The 22,156-nt window shown below is 44.9% G+C and overlaps 1 protein-coding gene across 6 annotated transcripts in view; it reads right to left on the minus strand.

Annotated features, from left to right (window-relative positions):
- Positions 1 to 22,156, minus strand: part of TIAM1 (TIAM Rac1 associated GEF 1) — a 378,364-nt gene that overhangs the window by 183,981 nt on the left and 172,227 nt on the right. Inside the window, exon 1 of one of the 6 annotated variants that reach the window (XM_077878967.1) lies at positions 17,713 to 17,735. The exons of 3 other annotated variants lie outside the window; for them this stretch is intronic. The gene's annotated coding sequence lies outside the window, so the exon portion shown is untranslated. Of the gene's footprint in view, positions 1 to 14,401; positions 14,518 to 16,117; positions 16,261 to 17,712; positions 17,736 to 22,156 lie in introns of those variants that run through there. 2 more of the 6 variants (XM_077878963.1, XM_077878966.1) reach the window with 2 other exon arrangements.

The following is a 22,156-nucleotide window of genomic DNA, read 5'->3' on the forward strand; positions in this document are numbered from 1 at the left end:
CCCTTGAGCATCTTCCATGGCTTTCAATGGCTTGATGGCTCATTTCTTTTCAGTGGGGGATAATACTGCATCGCATAGATGACCATGGTTTACTTTTACCTTCACCCACTGAAGGGCATCCTGGTTGCTTCTGGGTTTGGGCGATTATGAATAGAGCTGTATAGACACCTGTGTGCGGATTTTTGTGCACATGCCTGTATGTTTTTTTTTTTTTTACCAGCATTTTAGGAAGCAAAAAAGATAACAGAGAAATGTAAAGCGCAACTTTAGTGAGGGAAAGGCAAAACAAGCTCCATACCCTCCAGGAAAGTCCTTTCCAAGAATCTTTTTTTGAGAAATTAAATCATCAAAGAAGTCTGGTTTTAGTTTTATACATACATGAATCCAGTCCTGACACTATGGTTTTCTCCAGCACATCGAATGGATTCATAAACTCTGCAATGTAAAATGGTTTTGAGTATTTTCTTTTGTCCCTATTAATAATACCTGTCTGTAGGACTTCACTGGCAATTCTATTACCTTTAGCCCATTTTTCTCAACTGGTGCCACAGGCCTGTGACTTCCACTGAGAGCCATACCCTGCCTGAATTCCATGAGCCTCTCACTGAGTGCGGCACACAGCGGGTGCTAAACAAATTGTCCACAGGTGAATGCGTTTCGAACGTTCAACCAAATATTCAGCCAAGATCATGACAAATTTTAAAACAAAGATTCATAAAAGTCCCCACACAGGTATCGAAATTGATTAGGAAAGCAAGCATCCATTCAACCAATTGCACCAAAATCCGCTTATCGTTACTAAACAGGAAACCTAAGAAATGTGGCCATCTCAAGTCAGATAGGTCCATGTCTTGAAAAGGGGAAACTCACCACATCAAAACACAGACTGCAGGCTGTCAGGCTGAAACTGCTCAAGGGACTGTCACCTGCCATCTCTCAGGGGAAAGGCGATGAAAGATGATATCCAAGAATCTGAACATGTTTTAAGATACGGTACACCAGAAGAAACCATTTTCTCAATGATTTCTTAAATCAACATTCACCGTCAACATGTCTAAAGTCGAAATGCATTCCTAGTGTGAGAGACACCCACAGGGCCACGCTGCTCAGGACGGGGAGTCCCCAACTATACCACACCAGCTTTAAATTCTTGAATGAAATCACAAGGCATTTTAGCAGGCCTTCCATTTTCCATTTGTACATGTAGACATTCACACAATGTCTACCGAAGGCTGACATTTCGCAGATGAATTTCCCACATCCTGTATTTACCACATTCAAAGTATTCCTGGGCATTCCCACCCACTCCCATTTGTGAGTTAAAAAGAGAATTGGAGGAGGCCAGATGGATAAATAGACAGGGGTCGCCTGAACGACGGCTCTCACTCGCAGGACCGCAATCTGATTTCAAATTATAGAAATAAGAGGCAGGCGATCTGAGTTTAAATGCGAACTTGATGTGCTCTTGAGAAGATGGAAATATTTAACCTTCAGGTCTGCTTTTTGCTTTCTTTTAGCTATACAGTCCCAACGAAAAAGTAATCCATGTATAATGTATCCAATAGCCGAGAAAAAGCAAGTAGACCCTCCTATGTTCCCTTCACCCGGCTAGCAGCACAACGGTGTGTTTTCTCATTTTGTTTAATTTCTCTGCTGCTGAAAATTACTTCCAGACTCTGTCTCTTCTTTAGTTTCCATTTTTGTCCTACACGAAACCCCATATTCCTGGAGTAAAAAGGAAAGAAAGAAAAGAAAACACGAGTAGAGGGAAACACCATGTTTTAAGTAGAACACCAAAAAAATATAAAATGTGGCCACAGCATCTGCATCGGAAAGCACCATATTTAAATAAATAATGTAGTAATAACAAGTTAACAGTTGAGTCTTGTGGCACTTGGGCGGCTCAGTTGGTTGGGCATCTGGCTTCATTCGGCTCGGATTGTGATCCTGAGGGTCCTGGGATCGAGTCCCGTGTCAGGGCTCCCTACTCAGTGGAGAGCCTGCTTCTCTCCCTGCCCCTGCCCCACTCATGTTCTCTCTTGCTCAGTCTGGTCTCTCAAATAAATAGATAGATAGATAGATAGATAGATAGATAGATAGATAGATAGATAAATAATCGATCCTTCAAAAATTAATTAAAAGTTACAAATTAAAAGTTGAATTTTTTAAAGATTTTATTTATTATTTGACACTTTGACACACACACACACACACAGAGAGAGAGAGAGAGAGAGCAGCAAGCAGAGGGAGAGGGAGAAGCAGACTCCCCACAGAGCAGGGAGCCTGATGCAGGGCTCCATCCCAGGACCCTGGGATCATGACCCAAGCCAAAGGCAGATGCTCAACCAACTGAGCCACCCAGGTGACCCCCCCATTCCCATTTCAAATACTGAGCTCCTTCTCAGGAAGTGCATGGAAAGGAAGACACAATAGTTCTCTGTGAACAGAAGTTCTTCTATACAATGTGTCTAACAGGGGCATTTCCTGCATTCATTTTGACAAATTGTGAGTTTCCTGGGTTGAAAATTATGCTTATCCACTTTGTTCCCTCAGTCCCTTATTATATCATAGGTGCCCAATAAATGTTAGTTAGATGTATGCTGAGCAGGGAGCCCGACGTGGGGCTCGATCCCAGGACCCCAGGATCATGACCTGAGCCAAAGGCAGACACCCAACCAACTGAGCCACCCAAGTGCCCCAAAAGTTGAGTCCTGATACAAAATGTCCCTATCACAGGCTCTGACTACCCTACAGAAAGAGATTTCCATACATCCCAAGGACCCTGACTACATAATTTGCTCTCCCGACCATTGGCTCTCCTAATGTCAGAGAGTTAGGAAGAGCACACCAAAAACACTCTGGTCACCAGACTTCTAGCCTGGTGCTCTTCTCCACTTCCCATTTTATTAAACAAACACTGACGGGAAAAAAATGATAGCCATTTTGTTTAAACACAAATGACCGCACTTACTTTCCCCCCTCACCTAATTTAAAAAAACCAAAAACATAAAAATGATCATTCACCAAAACAGAAAAATCGCTATGCCCTAGGCAAGAGGCAGCTTCCAGCAGTGCATCAACACCAACATGGGAACCATCCAGAGAAAACCTTCAAACCACCACCAAGGAACTGCGTAATAAAACTCCCACACTCATATTCATACTATTTATATGACAATTAAAATCACCCTCCAAGGACCTAAAAAAAAAAAAAAAAAAAAGAAGTCCATGGGTTAGATGTTTTCATGACTAAATGGCCCATCGGGCATGATGAGCACAAACTAGATTTCTCTAAACGATGAAAGAATGGAGCAGCAGAGGAATAGCTACCCTTGTGGTGAGCATAAATAAATAAATAAATAAATAATCTTTCAAAAATTAATCACTATTTGAATCATTATTTGTACACATGTAACTAATGTAACACTGTGTGTCAACTATGCTTTAATTTAAAAAAATAAGGGATTAAAATAAAAAAACAAATTAAGATTAAAAAAAGAAGTGGAACAGAAATACTAAGCCCCCACATTGGATGTTTGCCTCTGATTTTTTTTTTAAGATTTATTTGTTTTTTTATTTATTTACTTATTTATTTGAGGGTGGACAGGGCAGAGGGAGAGGGAGAATCCCAAGCAGACTCCCCACTGAGTGTGGAGCCCGACTCAGGGCTCGATCTTGTGACCCCCATGACCATGACCTGGGCTGAAATGAAAGAGTCAGACTGAGCCACCCAGGCACCCCATCCCTGATTCCTTAAAAAGAAATAAATACGATAGATGCACTGACAGTTCTGGCAACACAGGAAAATGAGAAATGGGAAGAGCTGGGAGTGCTGACTGCCCAGGTGTCCACCTGGACTTGCCATGAGTGGCCTGTATCATCTCTACCTCTCTTGGCCTCCGTTTCTCGGTGTGAAACTGGGATGATAATAGCTCATTGGGAGGATTAAATGTGGTTAATACATGTTAAGCATTTAGGGATCCCTGGGTGGCACAGCGGTTTGGCGCCTGCCTTTGGCCCAGGGCGGGATCCTGGAGACCTGGGATCGAATCCCACATCGGGCTCCCAGTGCATGGAGCCTGCTTCTCCCTCTGCCTGTGTCTCTGCCTCTCTCTCTCTCTCTCTGTGACTATCATAAATAAATAAATTTAAAAAAAAACAAACTTTATAAAAAAAAAAAAAAAACATGTTAAGCATTTAAAACCGTGCCAGGCAGAGAGTAAGCTCTTAATACACAACAGAAATTAGTAATATCATTAACAATTTTCCCAATCATTCCACCACTGAATGGCTCATGTCCTAAGCCTTGGAATGTACCACACTTCTAGATGACAGCTCTCATCTGGCCCATTAACTTTCCCACCGTGTTATCTTTTCTTCCCTTCTACGCTGTAAGCCCCTTGAGGGAGTGTGAGCTGCGTGTCATACCTCATTGCGTCCTCCACGGACACCTCCAATGATGACACCCAGAGCCACCCAATGAATGACTCGTTGGAGGAATGAATAATTGAACTGACCACCCTGCCCCTTCCCAGTCAATATGAGGCCTGGAAACTAGATGTCACTGTGTTAACTTGAATGTATTACCTTACTTTGGTTTGTTGGGACTTCCATAAAGGCATTAGAAAAATAAATAGCAACAGTTATTATTACCCAGAGGCTAGAATAGGAAAAGCTTTCAATCAACGCTTGCGGCTTTTGGCTTTTCCACTCTAACTGAACTCCATGCTTCCTTTGCAAGGAGGCAACTGTAATTACCTCCAGTGTTCCCTCTAAAGCTCAAACCACCAAAAAACAAAAAAACAAAAAAAACCAGAAAAAAAAAAAAAAACGCTTGATTGTCACATACCGTCAACTCTGGATTTTTCTTTCAGGCACAATTCAGCTGCCTCACGCACTCCGTCTGGGTGTTCTTCATTACCATGCTTCTTATTTCCATCAAAGCATCAAAGCCACCAGACAGACTGATGCTGCTTGACCAGCCAACAGTCCCACCAATAAGCCCCCCTGCCTCCCCAGCTCTAGCTTCAATCCCCTGGGCTTTCAGGTACTTTCACCTAAGCCTCCAGCAAAGCTAACCCAGTCCTCTGGAATGAATTTACTTTCTAGCTCTGAAAGTCATCCACAATCCCAGAACTTTCTTCCCCACCCCAACCCCTCCCCCCCACCCCCGCCCCAGACCATTCACATTCTCTCATAAGAAAACAGAACTTCACGAAGCATCAATTAGGAGCAGAGAGAAAAGGCTCCGCTCTGAGCCAACTGGCTTCTTCCCAAGCTAAACACACTTATGTAAACCCAACTCCATTATTGCCCAGGCCTGCGGACGGACCAGGGCACCCAGCCTTTCTGGAGTTAAGTTTTTGTTTACCCACTGTCAAGTAGGCATTTCCCAGGCAGCCTCTCCTCCCGTGGAGACTGGCTGCAACCACCCCTACCTCCTACCCAGGCAACCAAATGTGACATCAAAGGAGCCTCCCGAGTGGCCATCTGTCCCTGCCATGCCAATGTTTATGCAATGTGCGCAGGAGAGGGACAGAAGGGCCAAAGGATCCGGGGCACCGTGCTGCATCAGACCCGAGGCACCAACATCTCAGGCTGTACGTGCTACAGAACAAGACCGTGACAAGGAAGCCCTCTGTCCAGCAAGAGAGAGAGGCTCCTTCTTCTTAAAAAGAAAGATAAAACTATTTTACTTTCTTGAGGGTGTTCAAAGATTGGGCTTGGTATGTATCACCTGTGGGTAGGTATCTAAAAATAAAGTCAGATCCCTAGTTCTGCAGTTTTTCAAAGACTGCACACCCTGCTCCCCCAAAATCCCACCCAAACAGGGTATTTCAGGCAATACCAACTTTAACAAATTCACATGCAGCTAAGGTAGAAAAGGAATAGGTCAGAAAAGAACCCGGGAGTCAGAGAATCCTAGAGGTAATATGACCATTAGATTCATTGTCTAAAATGGATGTGTTGTGGGTTTAGAAGTTAAATAAATCACAGCTCACGGGGCAACCCCAGTGGCTCAATGGTTGCACCTCCTTTGGCCCGGGGGATGATCCTGGAGACCCAGAATCGAGTCCCACATCAGGCTCCCTGCATGGAGCCTGCTTCTCCCTCTGCCTGTGTCTCTGCCTCTCTCTTTCTCTCTCTCTCTCTTTGTGTCTCTCATGAATAAAGAAAATCTTTTAAAAAAAGAAAAAAAACGCAGCTCAAATCCAGGGTCACCATGGGTGATTTTAGTGAAGTCACATGGGTTCCACTGACTAGACTTGGAAAGAATGGCACATCCCACGATGGCAGTGGGGATCAGTCATGTACTCTGCTAGAGAACACTTAGCAGAACACCAGGCGCACAGGAGGTGCTCAACGTATGTGATGTGGTCTCTTTTCCTTTGCATCCTCAGTTCTGGATTAACCCGCTTTCCTGGACCTTCCGGTAGAGGCACACCCAGGAGGCAAAGTACATCTGAGTTGGCCAAAGAGGGGAGGTCACTATGGACAGGGGGCCGGCCATGAACAAAATTCAACACACTGACTCTGCTGCGGAACATCTCTGTTATTGTTCAAACGGGTGGGGTGGCGTGGGGAGACTTGACATGTTTCACCTACTATTCACATGAAGTTTGTCAAATTGCATCTCAAGTCTTGGAAGAAAACCCACATTATTCATCACATAAATCTGCTTAAACTCCTCCGGGGGGGAGATGGCTAGCCACTGTGCTTGAAGCCAAGAGATGAGACATCCACTCTGTGATTCAACCTGAACAGCTGTGCAGTGAAAACGCACACACGGGCTCACACAAAAATGGGCTAACAATTTTTAGATTTGTCCCTTGCCGATTTTTTGTTCCTTCAATTTTGTTCTTTGGCCACATTATTTCCCTTCATTCACAGAACCTGGAAATAACCTTGGCATTTCTTTGGACAGCTCTGACTAGGTTTCTCGATTCATCCCCAAAGAATCAAGTCTCTGAACACTTGCTTACTTCGTGGTTCGGAGCCCACAATCATAGCTCTCCAGGATTTATGGTCATAATGGGCAGGGCAGGGAGGGAAGATAGACAGCAGTCCTGCCTTATCCATGGGGGTATGTTCCAAGCCCCTCCCACACCCATGGATGCCTGAAACCACAGATAACACCAAACCCTACCTATACTGTGTTTTTTCCGATACAAAGGTACCTATGATTTTGATTTATAAATTAGGCATAGTAAGGGATGAAAAATAACTAGTAAGAAAACCAAACAATTATAATGCTATATGGTAGTAAAAGGTATGAGAATGTGGGCCCTCTCAAAATATCTTACTGTGCTGTACTCACCCTTCTGCTCGTGCTGATGGCAGATGATAAAAGGCTGACGTCACAAGATGAAGTGAGGTGGGCGATGTGTGTACTGTGATGTAGTGTTAGGAGGGTCACCTGCTTGTGGACCACAGCTGACCATCAACTGAAGGTAAGTGAAATCGTAGATAAGGGGAGACCACTGCACAAGGTGACATCTGACAAATACTACTGGTTCCGAGGGGGGAAAGACAGGAGGCTGGGACAGACTGGCAAGGAGGCAAGGAGGAGGAGGGCTGGAATTCACTCTGAAGGACAACTGATAGGATGTCATGGGGAGGTGGGGGGTGGGAATGAGTGGACACACGCCCCGAGACAGGGCTCAGTCACTTACTACAGGGGTCATTCTAGAACACCCCATGGCAATCACTCTAATGCACAATGAAGCAAATCTACAGAATAGGATAGGAAGCCCTTTCTGTGAGAAATAAACAGGAGCATTCTGATTAAGAGCACAGACCCTGGGGGGGATGGCCTGGGTGGCTCAGTCAGCTGGGCATCTGCCTTCGGGTCAGGTTGTGATTTCAGGGTCCTGGGATCAAGTCCCACTCAGGGCTCCCTGCTCAGTGGGGAGTCTGCTTCTCTCTCTGCCTCCGCCCCTCCCCCTGCTTGCGCTCTGTGTGTGTGTCTCTCTCTCACTCTTAAATAAATAAAATCTTGAAGAAAAAAAAAAATTCAGACCCTGGAGCTTGGGGACTGGGGTCCAAATGCTACCTCCCCACTTCCTAACTCTGTTGCTTTAAAAAAGTTACTTAAGCCAGTGATGAGAATTTGTTTATAGAGAACACCAGTCTGGGAAACAGGGGAAGGAAGCCCCAAGGGGTCTCTGGAAACAGGACAGAGGAAACCTCAGATTTGTCCTCAAATCCACATGCCCCCCTCCCTTACTGGTTATTATTATTATTGTACTATTATCATTCATATCATTTTGTTACCCCTTGAAAAAAGCTAATAACCCAATTAGGATAATACAAGGTGACGTAAATACCGAAAGGGAGGGCTCCAGGCCGCCGTGTGCACGCAAAGAAAGGAGTGGCAAAGGCTGTCAGGCTGGTTCAGGAGCAACAGGTAAGACAGGAGCCGCAAGTCACAGCAAGATGGGCCAGGCCGGGCCTGCAGCACCGGCTGGGAAACGAAGAAGTGCAGGCGTCGGAATGCAAAAGCAGGCAGCCGCTATGGAAAACGGCAGGGAGGCTTCTCAGAAAATTAAAAATAGAACTACCATATGATCCGGCAAGCCCACTGAGGGGTATTTTTCACAGGAGAGAATGGAAAGCAAAGCTCAAGGAGATATTAGCACTCCCGTGTCCGCTGCAGCCCCACTCCCAGCAGCCGGAATGCAAAAGTCACCTAAATGTCCAGCACCAGATGCATGCGGGGGACATGCAGTGTGTACACACAATGGAATATTAGTCAGCCTTTAAAAAGAAGGAAGTCCGGCGAGCCTGCAACAACACGGGTGAACCCTGAGAACATTCTGCTGCGTGAAATGAGCTAGTCACAGAAGGACAAATGCCTCGGGATTCCACTTACAAGAGGAGTCTAAAATAGTCTAACTCATGGAAACAGAATGGTGCTTGCCAGGAGCAGGAGGGAGGGGGAAATGGGAAGTCACTAATCACTTGGGGCATTTTTTTTTTAAGATTTTATTTATATATTTGACAGAAAGAGAGAGAGAGAGAGCTTGAGCACAAGCAGGGGGAGTGGCAGGGGCAAAGGGACAAAGAGACTCCCCGCTGAGCAGGGAGCCCGATGCGGAACTCGATCTCAGGACCCCGAGATCATGACCTGAGCTGAAGGCAGATGCTTAACCAACTGAGCCACCCAGGCGCCTCGGGGACATTATTTCAGTTATGCCAGATAAATAGGTTCTGGATATCCACCATAAAATACTTTACCTATAGCAACTAACACTGTGTTGTACCTTTAAAAATCTGGTAAGAGGGACGCCTGGGTGGCTTAGTGGTTGAGCATCTGCCTTCGGCTGGGGTCACGATCCTGTGGTCCAGGGATCGAGTCCCGTATCAGGCTCCCTGCATGGAGCTTGCTTTTCCCTCTGCCTCTGTGTCTGCCTCTCTCTGTGTCTTTCGTGAATAAATAAATAAAATATTTTTTTAAAAAATCTGGTAAGAGGGTAGGTGTCAGGTGAAGTGTTCTTGGTGCGGTAAAATCCAAAGAAAGCAACAACACTACAAGGGATCATGCTTCAGGAGGCATCTCTGATTCCTCCTCTCCACCAAGTTGGCAGTCACAAATTGTGTTCAAATTCTGGATCCGCCAGCATGCTACCAAAAGCTGATAAAGCGTAAACAGTGCAGCGTGCTACTAATAACAAGGCTTGGGTGGGTTTGTTCATGGGAGGCAGGCAAACCTGAAAAGAATAATTGCACCTCTGTAGAGTTATAAAGCCCCTTTTGGTCTTAATCGTTCTCCCCCTAGGAAGTAAATGAGGATTGACATGCCACTGTCCCCACCTGAGAGAAAGGAAGCCAGAGAACACACACAGCCCTTCTTGCTGACTCACGCCCCACCAGGAGGTAGCATTATTTCTTTGCTCTGAGTGCCTGTAATGCTGCACGTTCACCACTTGATCCTTTCAGTGGGAAGCTCCTTGCTTAGCATGCCATGAAGACTCCCAATTTGAGCACAGCAGTGAGGCCTCCATGCAATACTCCCCAACAACCAAACCTACTTCACGGTTTAGACAAAGGTTCACCCTGCCTGCCAAAAGTAACGTGATCTCATGTCCAAGAGCCCCAGAAGAAGCCCATGCCTGATACCAAGTTTCCTCTGTTGCAGCCCGAAACAATTCCTTCTTCTCCTTTCCTGGAATCGTGAGGGCAGGCAAAAGAGATGCCAGGAAGGCAAAGGTGGGAAGATTACCTGTGAAGACTCTGAAACACTACAGTCTGAGAATCAATGGGAATGTTCTTCCTCATGACTCAAAGGCATAAGGAATCAATAGAAATCGATAGTCATTCCCCAGAGGCAGACCCAGAGCACAATGACCCTGCCATGGGATGTGCCACCACACCCTCTTCAGCAAGCCTGAATGATTGGCTTGTCCTAGGAATGACCCTACAATGGGGACCCTACACCTCCAAAGGTTCCCAGGAAATCCATTTCAAAGCCTCAAATTGGGCATGGGGTGAATCAGCAACCCCTGCTTCCCCAAAACAGCAGTCACAAATAATGAACTTCCTGTTGTCCCAGAATGGGAAGATCTGAGCAGGGTCTTAAGACAGGAAGGAATTTAAAAGTTTGAGTCCTCATTTCCCAGCCTTGTGCAAATCCCCCGCTTATCCCATCCCAAACAGAAGAGGTTTCTCTCAAGACCTCCAAACGTGTCATTCGGAGAGGCTGCTCACATCGTAGGTAAGGGACTAGGCTTCAGAGTGTCACCCCACGAGACCAACCCTCCAGAAGGCTTTCGGGTCTAGAAAGGTAGGCCTCAGTCCACACTGGTTCTACCTACAGGAGTAGACACAGGAAAACAATGGGTTTTGTGCTCATTTTTCCCAGGGGTTGCAGGATCACCCTCTGAAATATTAACAAGATCACACAGGAGAAGTACTGGGTATGTTGTAGACACTCAGTAAATTAGTATTTAGTATTAGTATTTTAATAATCAAAGAAGTATTTGCAGGGACTTACTCAACTACGGGCTTTGTAGAAAGCACTCTGGCCATGGTTATTCTTGCCCAGAGAAGCCTCTGAATGTACGGAAGTCAGAAATCTCAAACACTGGAGCATATGATTCCAAGGTATCACCTGAGGCTCTGTGCTTCAGTACAAGAAGATCTCACAAATCCACCCCTATCTGTTAAACGCATAAAAGTTACCAAAAGCCATGATCTCTCCCCACCAAGTTTTACCAATGAGTGCCACGCTAATACTTGTTTTCAAGCAACAGAATCAAAATAAACTGGAGGAGTGGTGTTGCACAACACTGATGAAGACTATACGCCTCCTTGTTCCCCACTCTCATAAAAACACCGACCAGTACAAACAGCAGCACAGTTACTCAGTGCACCGGGTCAGAGAGGACGGGCCAGACCAAAGGCAGTCAATCTGTTGTCTTCGAGAATAACTTCCCAGCTGAGGCCAATTCACAACACAAAATGTAAACCAAGACTGGCTCCTTGGGCAGAGCAGTGAATGATGTTGCCAGGGCACCACAAAGCCTACCCCCCCGGCTGCCCCCCCCTCCTTGGTCAGCCCCTTGTGCTATGAGACAACTAAAGAAACATTCACTAATTATGCCACATATTCCCCAGGATCTTTTCAATGGACAGACCCCAGGGAGAACAAATGGCTTCAAGTTGGATGACTTCAATAATGCCATATTCCTTTGTGGAGGAAGATTACCCAGCCAACGGCCTCCACCCCATGCTTCTCATTTCCCTTCTTGGTTATGAGGTCAGCCATAGCATCAAACAACCCAAAGCTTCCCCCCAAGTACCAAGAACTTTCAGCTCTGCAAAAAGCATTCTTTTTGAATGCAATGGCGATAGAGAACAGATATGGATATCACCAGTACTATCTGTCACCCAGTTTACGTTCCTACCAACCGTGCACGGGGGTTCCCTTTGCCCCACAGCCTAACACTTGTTATTTCTGGACTTTTGCCTTGTGAGACGGTGGTGTGTCATTGCAGTTTTGATTTGCATTTCCCTGATGATAAGTGATGTTGAGCGTCTTTTCCAGAGTAACTGGAGTTCTGGAATAACGAAATCTAACAAACTCTGCCTTCATAGAAACAACTCCACTAACTTACATCTCAAGCTTGGCCACATTTCGAGTTGTGTACTCCTTTCAGTTCTACAAAGGAAGAGAAGGGGGAGGGAGGGAGGGAGGGAGGGAAGAAGGAAGGAAGGAAATAATAAAACAGTGGGACCCTCGAGGAAGTGAGATACACTGAAGAAAAAATAATCATCATCCCAGGAAGGTAAGGCAAAAATCGGAGTGTAAAAAATATACAGCCAGTATACCACTGATCAACTAGGATAATAAGATGCAAGTACTGAAAATATGGAGAGTGATCCCAATAACCCATCTGCCCATAATGAAGACAGAACAGATGGGAGAAGTGGTTTTGTTTTATTCTGTTGAAATAACCTTTCACAGGTCTGGGAGGAAGGCACTGAGAGAAGTTGTGAGGTTGGAAGTATAACCAGAAAGGGCAGGAGGGGAAACACACAATGTACTATAACGTATTAAGTGTCTACTTTGTTCCAAATCACAAGACAGGCGTCTTCCATAAATACTCATGTAGAAATCTCCCAACAGGGGTGCTGGGTGGCTCAGCCCGTTAAGAGTCTGACTCTTGATTTCAGCTCAAGTCATGAGCTGAGCCCTGAACTCAGCAGGGAATCTGCTGGAGGACTCTCCCTCTCCCTCTCCCCCACCCCACACACCACTCACTTGTACCTGCGCACATTATTTCTCTGTAAATAATAAATAAATCTTTAAAAAAGAAGCAAGAAAGAGAGAAGAGGAAAGAAGAAAGAAGAAAGAAAGAAAAGAAAGAAAGAAAGAAAGAAAGAAAGAAAGAAAGAAAGAAAGAAAGAAAGAAAGAAAAAAGATCTCATCACAGCCCCTAAGCAGTTTTCATTATTTCCATCTCACAAGAGGTGGAAATGTAAGCTCAGAGGGGTTAGGCAATTTTAGAGCTAAAAGTAGCTGAGCAAGAATTCAGATCCAGGGGCGCCTGGCTGGCTCAGTCAGTAGAGCATGCAGCTCTCAATGTCCGGGTCATGAGTTCGAGCCCCAGACTGGATGTAGGGATTATTTAAATAAATAAACTTTAAAAAAAAAAAAGGCAAAAAGGATTCAGATCCAGTTCTTTCTGAGTCTACAGTTCTTGTTCTTACACTGTCACAAACTCAGAATGATTTTCTGAGAAAACATTAAAATGCCAAGACTCATGCATTAAATATGAACCAAAATGAAACTTTCTTCCTCAGTCATTACAGCAAATTTGCTTGCCCCAGTACAAAGTAAATCTGTATTGTCAAGTAGGTTGAAAGCACCTACAATTCACATTAAATTACCAGTAAATCTTATGGAAATTCTAGCTAGATGTTTCCAAAACAATTTCACAGGGTGTGCCCCAGTGAATATACAAAACCCACCTTAGAACAATGTGATCCACTGTGTATGATACCCAAGAGCACAAGATATATTTTAATAAAACCTAGAAACATTATTTCAAAGACACATAAATAAATACATAATATCTGCCTCCCTACAGCTAGGAGACTCGGTTACTTAGTTTTAAAGGCTCTTAAAATCTTTTTTGACAGTGTTCCACAGCACAGGACTTTTCAAATGCATGTAAACTTAAGAAAGGAGGCAGTGTTTTTGTTTCATTTAAAATACAAAAACCAAAACTGGTTCTTCCAAATGCCAATAAAATTGATAATAAGTTAGCAAGACTGATCAAGGGGAAGAAAAGCACAAATAACCAATGCCAGGAATGAAAAAAGGAAACATTTCAAGGGGGGCCTGGAGGGCTCAGTCAGTTAAAGCATCTGACTCTTGATTTCAGCTCAGTTCATGATCTCAGGGTCCTGGGACCGAGCCCCACATTGGGGGTGAAGCCTGCTTAAGATTCTCACTCTCCCTCTAAAAAAAAAAAGAAAAAGAAAAAGAAAAGAAGAGAAAAGAAGGAAAGAGAAAAAGAAAAGAAAAGAAAAGAAAAGAAAAGAAGAAAAGAAAAGAAAGAAAAGAAAAGAAAAAGAAAAGAAAGAAAAGAAAAGAAAAGAAAAGAAAAGAAAAGAAAAGAAAAGAAAAGAAAAGAAAAAGGAAACATTTCTACAGTCTTTTAAAATATTATAAAACGATACTATGTGCAACCAATAAATTTTAAAATATACACGAAACAGGAAAACTCCTATAAAAAACTAGTTACTAAAACAAGATCATCTTAATGCCCCTATTTCTATCAAACAAATCGCATCTGCAACTTCAAAAACAAAAAATTCAGAGCCAAACCAGGTTATTTGTTAGAAAGTAAGGAGACCTTGAGAAAAAAAATATATAACATTCTCTCACACCTACCTAATTCATATAGTAGAATTAATCCAATTTCCGATGTCTGCATGAAACAGTCCCATGTGACAATGTCTAAATACCTTTATGAATAATATACTCCCTTTCTCTGGCTAAGGATTATTGTTCCATAAAACTCCATGTGAGCAAGGGTCTATTAGTCAGCTTCACCAGCACTATCACGAGATCCAATTTGGTTGTCTTTCCTGTTGAGTGAGTTGCTACAGTAGGCTTCTTGGGGGTGGGGGAGGCCGGTCACACACTTGATGTCAGCATCAAGTTCACATCTGCTTGCCATGTTCTTTCTTGAGTCCTCAAGGAGCTAGAACAAGGCTCTGGCAGTTGTGACCGCCTGGACCACGCAACCTGTTATTCTTCCTTGGAACGTGTCTGCTTTGGTTTAAGTCATTTCATTTTAGCTTCTGTCTCACTAACTTCAGGGAAGCTGGAAGGTGAAAGCAAACTAAGTAAAAGTATGGCCACAGCAACCTGTCCTCTGACCCCAAAGTTCAAGGGGAATGTGCCTCAGGAAAGCCAGGCTGTCCTATTCTGATAACAGGAAGATAATAAAATCAGCCCTTAACATCTTCCTAATTGCACCCACCCCAGATCTGGGAAGAAACACCTATAAAATGAAATCTGGCTTTCTATAAACCTAGTAACGGCCACACATTTCTTCACCTCCCTAAAGGTGCCCTAAAAATAAAACAATTCTCTAAAAATTCCTATGAAGGATTAGCTTACAAAACACACACAGAGAGAGCTCCCACTGCTCTGTACTAACCTGTTGAGCGGATATAAAATAGGTGAAACAGGTAAAATAGCCCAAAAGCCTCCGCTGGACCCCCATGCGGTGAGCAAATACCACAACCTCTGAGAGGGGCTTCTAATAAAACCTAAAGAATATTTGCAAGAAACTTTACCTTTGGCCAAGTTTATCACTGGCTGGAACGTATATTAAGCGTCACTTGCAATGAATGATCCCAACCCCGGGTGCCAGCCTCCACCCAAACTTCCTCTCCCCACCCCGCCCAAATCTGACTTAGGCAATCGACCTGGAGATAAAGCAGCTGCCAGAGAGAAAGGAGTATTTTCCAAAAAGTTCCAGATGCACAAATAACACCTCACGAGCTAGGAAGTCCCCTTGGGCTGAACTAAATCAGACACAACATTAATGAGAAACCCAAGCCGTCTGGTGCCTCCCTCTAGGATTCCCATAGTGACCCAGGAGGCTGTCGGGCGCCCAGCTTCAGAACATTCCTGCGGAAATACTGAATCCCAAGCCTTCCCTGGGACTCATTCTGGAGGGCAATGACCTGTGATTACAGACCGTGCAGCCGGACGGCGGGGACAGGACGGGGACAGGACGCGCCTCTGGTGGGTAACCTGACCCCGCAGCCTCCCTCCCGCCGCACCCCTTAGGATCCCCGCATTCGGACAGCCAGGGGGGAGAGGGGCAGGGCTCGCAAGCCCCCACCCTTCACCCCGGGGCCAGAATGCACACGGATGGCGCCCCCGGGGGGCCACAGCACAGCCTGGAGCCCCAGCTCACCCATCCTGCAGGGCTCCGGGCTCGGGGCGCACAGGTCCCCCAACCCCTACCGAGCTCGAGGGTGGGGGTGCCCAGCAGCCTCTCCCCAGCCACAGCCACCTGGGCTGCACGCCCTCACCACCCAACACAAAGAAACTCGGCGATGGAAATGGGCTTGAAATTAATGGGCTCACCCTGCTCCGCGAGGCGCACATGCTGCCGGCCGCACATCTCCAAACTTCCAGTAACAGAAATGAGGAAGCAGCAGCCTTCCCCGGCTCCCGGCGGAGGGAGTGGGCGTAACTTGTGAAGTTTCGTGCTGTGATGAATCTGGTCATTTGGGTGTGTTGGAGAGGGATTGTCGCTCCTCCCCACCCACCGTCGCCTCCCTCCTCTCTCCTCTCCACCTCCTTCCCCAATCTAAATCTCCCCTTGGCGTCCCCAAGACCAAGAACTCGGGGCGGGCTGTCACGCGAGGGTCCCAGCGCTGGGCTCCCCCACGACCTTAAGGGAAATTTATTCCTAACAGACCTGAACCATTTTACAGATGAATCTGGTCGCCCTGCTGAAAGCCTAAGTCGCTGTCACATGTTTTTCAGCCCAGCACAGGGCAAGAAGGCAGTGTCTCTTTTTTGATTTAAAAGGCTAGAAATCAGGACACTTGGGTGGCTCAGTGGTTGAGCGGCTACCTTCAGCTCAGGGTGTGATCCCACATCGGGCTCCCAAAAGGGGAGCCTCTGCCTATGTCTCTGCTTCTCTATGTCTCTATTTTTTAAAATCCTTTAAAAAATAATAAATAAATAAATAAATAAATAAATAAATAAATAAATAAATAAATAAATAAATAAATAAATAACTAGCTAAAAATCTTAAGTAATTGCAAGGTGCCCCCTCTGCACAGGCAGGAATGTGGGTAGGTTAGCCGGTAGGCACCTAATTCCCACACATCTCCTTAAATAGAATGGGAGATGGAAAAACTGAAAAGTAAACGTTTAACTGGCTATGTTTCCTTGAAAACTTACTACAAGATATTTCAGACATGCAAAAGTATATTTGAAAATCATATAGCGAACCCTCAAGCATCCATCACGTGGCAAAAAAAAAAAAAAAATTAAAATTACCAACATAGTGGGAGCCATCTGTAAACGCCTCCCTGAAATATATCCCCCTTTCTCTCCCCCTAGAAAAATAGCTGCCGTAAACCTGATTTCCCATAAGCAATATTCATACCACAGTTTTGAGCATTCTAACAGACACTTGCTAACTTAAAAGTCCACCCAAAAGTAATCCAATGATCATCCCTTCGCTAGGCCTGACCTTGGTTCCAAAACAGAAGTTTCATTAAATGAAACTAAAAAATGACCACACATGTTAAATGAAGCCTCAGGTGGCTGGTTAAAGAAAATGAAGAAATCACAATACAGGAAAATGGAAATAAGGAATGATAAGTGGAGGCCATATCTGTAACAGTTGAAGCATTCATGGATGAAATTGATAGATTAATAGAGCATTATCATTTTACAAGGTTAATGGCTGTGTCAAAGCCAAGGATACTGACCCACACTGCAAGGGGCTTTCCTCAAAGACCCAGGCTACAGAAACAGAAACATAACATTCATTCAAGAAGTCCTAATTACTCTCGATCGCCCGCCAGAGTTGTAGGCTGGGAATAACATTCAGAAAAGGGAACTTTCAAGACAATAATGATAAAACACAAAATCGTGGAAACCGTGATACGTTCAAAATTGACTCATAGATACATATATACGAACATGAAGGAGATGCCTACCTTATCTTTATAGTCCAAGGACCTTGTGCAGAGGCTGGCGTAAGTAGAAAATTGGTACCTATTTGTTAAGTGAATGAAGCAAATGAACAAAAGAAGGCCCACGGAGAACTGTGAAGGAGCAGAATGAAGAGATGGGGTGTGTGAAATCAGCATCGGTCCTTAGCAGGAGGCGACTCTGCCCAATGGGAACACTCGACAGTAGTGAAGACATTCTCGGTTCTCACAACCTGGGGGAGCTACTGGCATCTCGTAGGCAAAAGACACAGGTGCGGCACAGGGAAAGCTTCCCCCAACAAAGAATTATCCAGCCCCCAAATGCCAATACTGCTGGCTAATGAGAAGCCCTGGGAGACAGGTTTCACTACCAACAGTCACTGAATTTATTCATTCCACATATAATCCTCAGCATCAGGAAGAGACTCTCCAGGGACTTGCAAGGACACAGAAGAGCATTCCTCCTCCTTTTCGGCCCTGCAGCATCTGATGGCTGGACCACCTGTGAGGGATCCGGAGAGAGTGGGCACTGGAGTCTGAAGCAGTAAAGAAGCACTGGGGGGCACGGGACACAGCCTCAGGCCCATGCCCTCGCGAGGCTAAGGGCCTGCATTACATTTGGATGGAAATAATCAAGAAGGGGGTGGGGAGGAGGATGACATAAGGCTGGGGTATCAGCTTTGGAATCACAGATAGCACATCTGGGGGGAGGAGGCAGGGTAGGGGCTGTGAAAGAGATGTGAAAGATACACAGACAGGCAGGCTTATCGCAGCCACCAGAGTCATTTCTCCATTGACAGTCTTTAGCTGGAGATGCTCCATTGAGAACAGGAAGGATGTTTAATCTCATTACGGCTTATCGAGAAGAAAGTTACAAATCACTTACAGGAAAAAACGATGCAAGCACCACTGCGTCTACCAGTCAGGGTGAGGACCTACAAAAGTGAGGACATCTTTTCTACAAGTCTTCTGGCCTTGTCATTACCTAAGACGTGTTTCTTTTAACTCCAGAATGCCACTTGTGCTTTTTTTCCCTCCTTTCTAATAGGACTTCATTTCCGCTTGGAGGGGGAGACGAGCCTTGTCCTTGTTGCTCAGCGTTTCTCAAAACAGGGCACAGGATGGTGGGTTTGCTCCCCTTGAAGTGCCTTGGAGCCTCACAGATGGTAGGTATGCGATTAAGTGCATGTTGGCAGAACAGAATCGGTCCTCACCTCATTGCCCATCTCTCAGGCCAGTTAAATAAAGACTCTCCTATAGTTGCTTCTGGAGAGAACCACAGGGCACCCAGAGTTCAATAGTCTGAACAACCTGGGAGCACACAGAAAACCTGCTGGTTTCACTTAGTGGCTGGCAGATTGCAAAACACTCGACACAGGAGAAAGCCTACAGCATCAGAACCCAAGAGGTCCTCAGGCAGTGGCCACCAGCCTTACGAGGGAGCTGAGCTGCTCTTGGCATCAAAAGAAGGAAGGAAGGAAGAAAGGAAGGAAGGAAGGAGGCCAGGTCGTGGGTCCCCTCTACACACCCCTATGCAAATGGGAAGTCCCTCGTTACGTCACCAGCTTCTTTACCTGCAGCACCGAATGCCTCTAGTCATGCTTTTTAAAAGCTTATGAGTTGAGTCCCACCAGAAGCAATGAACTTAATCACAAATGTACAGTGTTGCTGTTACAAAGAAATGCAACCAGTAGAGGGAGCACGGCTGACTTTTGTTTTTAACAAATTTCCCAAGATCAGGCTAAACTTGGGGGACAGAGTTACAAAAATAATCAAACTCTACCCACAAATAAAAAGATTTATGTAAAAATATTTTGAAATACTCTAAGCCATGACACCCTCATGAGGTATTTGTACTGGTCATGGATATTTACACAAGAGCTAGCCACACAGATATAAGCCCACATAATGAATAAATAAATATATGTTGGAAAACAACATTTGGTATGTAGGGGAAAATGCAAAAAGGGTCAAACAGCTCTCCCTTTATCAGTTGAATTGATGCTCAGAAACAAAAAAAAAAAAAAGGAGAGTTTATTTATTTTCCCCATAGATTTTAATTCAGGCTTTATCTTGCTGTTTTATAAATTTGACCTAGAATAGCTAACTTTTAAAATTCCTTTCAAATTGTGTTCTCAATGACACAAACCCCTTAAGGAAGGCTCTTCTGGATTTCTGTTCAAGGGTCTTCAGAACCAACTTGATCAAAAATCAGGGCAGCTTAATAGAAAAAAGTGTTGCCATCCACCTAGCTGACAAGGTCTAAGAATTTGACGCCAGCTCCTGCAAAGGAGCTTACCTCCCCACCTTTCCCACAAAGACAGTGGGAAGGTGGGTTCCCAGGAACAAGGCAAACAAGTGCCCATGTCAACCCGCCATCACCTATGTCACCTATGTCACCTAGCAACAGCAAACCAACAGCAAAGCCAATGAAAAAGAGAATTCTCCTCCTCAAGGTAGGTGAAGTCCAACAGGGGTGTTGATTAATACAGATGATAGGAATCCAAAAAGATGACTTCCCAGCGTCATTGCAGATCCAAATCCGGATCCCGTTAATTATACGGTATTGCTAAGGAAATTCAGAAGCTTTTTTATGAATACATTTTATGGTTGGCTACTGACTGGTTGCCAAAATCAAGTTTTTACATTTGAAACAGATTAGAAGTATATGGATCCATCCCACCACCACCCCACCCTGTGCTTGGTGGTCCGAGGATTACCAAGAATACTGACATGTTTAAAACCCTTGACTCACCCCAAAACCAACCCGTACTTCTCTCTGAGAGAACAACTGAGGTTCATCCTTTTAGACAACGCCTTCAAGTGCAGACTCTCGTTAAATTTGATTTGGCACCAAGATGTTTTACAACTTAAAATTAAACCTTGCACCAATAGGGACACCTGGATGGCTCAGTGATTGTGCTCCTGCCTTTGGCTCAGGTCATGATCCTGGGGTCCTGGGATCGAGTCCTACATCAGGCTCCCCGCAGGGTGCCTGCTGCTCCCTCTGCCTGTGTCTCTGCCTCTCTCTCTGTGTCTCTAATAAATAAATAAAATCTATAAGTAAATTAATAATAAACCTTGCACCAGCCAAACTTAGTGACTTTGAACAGTTTTCTCCCTCTGAAAACTGAATGCCTAACAAATGAGCAGAAGTAATCCTGAAAAATATAGTCTGTCAAGAAGAGGACAAGAACACTCTTCCAGCCTTTAAATGCCACCTAGATCCAGAACACCCACAGACTGAATGTGTAGCAAGTTCCTTGTAATCCAGAGGCTTCGATTTCCTCAACTCTTATGTGATAATATCCTACTTAATATTCTCTGGCTTCCTGGTTCTATCTTCCAATCATAGATTTCCATGTATGATTCCATTGCTTTCAAGACCCCAAATGACAATTCCTTACACAACAGCGTTGATCAAACATGCCCGAGTCAAGAGTTTCAGGATTCACTGGTGGCTCTCATACTTACAACTGAAGTCATGCTTGTAACTGGAAGGGAAAAGGGGGAAAGGAAGGAAGTGCAACCCAAGGATAAAAGTAACAAAGAGGCCAAAGGAAAAGTCCATGAACTCTTCGCACACTGACTAGCAAGAAACCATATGGGGCCAGATGCTGTCCTGCCCACACACACAGTGAGGCAGTTGGTGCCAAGGGCCCTGTGAGCCTTGCACAAGAGGTACATGTGGTTTGTGGGGGCGAGAGCATCTGGGTTTTCCCTGGTGTGGGCTCTTTTAGACACCTCTCTGCTCAGCAGTAATAAACAATAATAATTATTATTGGCACTAAAAGCGCGATTGTGTGAATAACTCACACAAGAAGATAAGTTCTTCAATCCTGCCTTTTCGCTGAAGAAGAGTGTGCAGCCTGGATAACCCTTCAGGCCTCCATAGAACCCCCAGGGAGTGTTCCCACTGGGGGTCAAGAAGCAGTCCCACTGAGGCCTCCTTTCGTCAAGGGAGAAGTAAGGGTGTGAAATAAGGCCTTGTTCACATCCGGGCTCTGCCAACAACCAGACAAATAACTCATAGCAAGCCATTTGGCTTCCCTTTCAGTAAAATGGGAAGTTGAAATCAAGGCCTACTGACAACCCATGGGGTTACAAGCGCTGATCCAAATGGTAAGGGGCCCTACAAAAACAATTTCCAATAAGTATATAAGCCACCAGGTTAGCGTTCTAAATGTTTTTGAGGTGTTTGTGTTGATATTGCTATTTTGGTCCTGGATAGAAATACCGTCCAGACACCAGTGAAGTGACAAGGACCATGCCCGTAGATGTGTTTCTAACACCTGACATCTCACGCAGTCCTCTGCTAGTGACAGGCACATAATCAATTAAAATTAGGTGACTCCTGATGTCAGAGGAAACATGCAAATGAGAACCCACTCGTGCTTTCCTTTCTGAGAACATCGACATGAGATTTAATGGACTCTAGGAGCACTTGCTG

Source organism: Canis aureus, chromosome 30, assembly GCF_053574225.1.
Source record: "Canis aureus isolate CA01 chromosome 30, VMU_Caureus_v.1.0, whole genome shotgun sequence".
NCBI classification, from domain to species: Eukaryota; Metazoa; Chordata; class Mammalia; order Carnivora; family Canidae; genus Canis; species Canis aureus.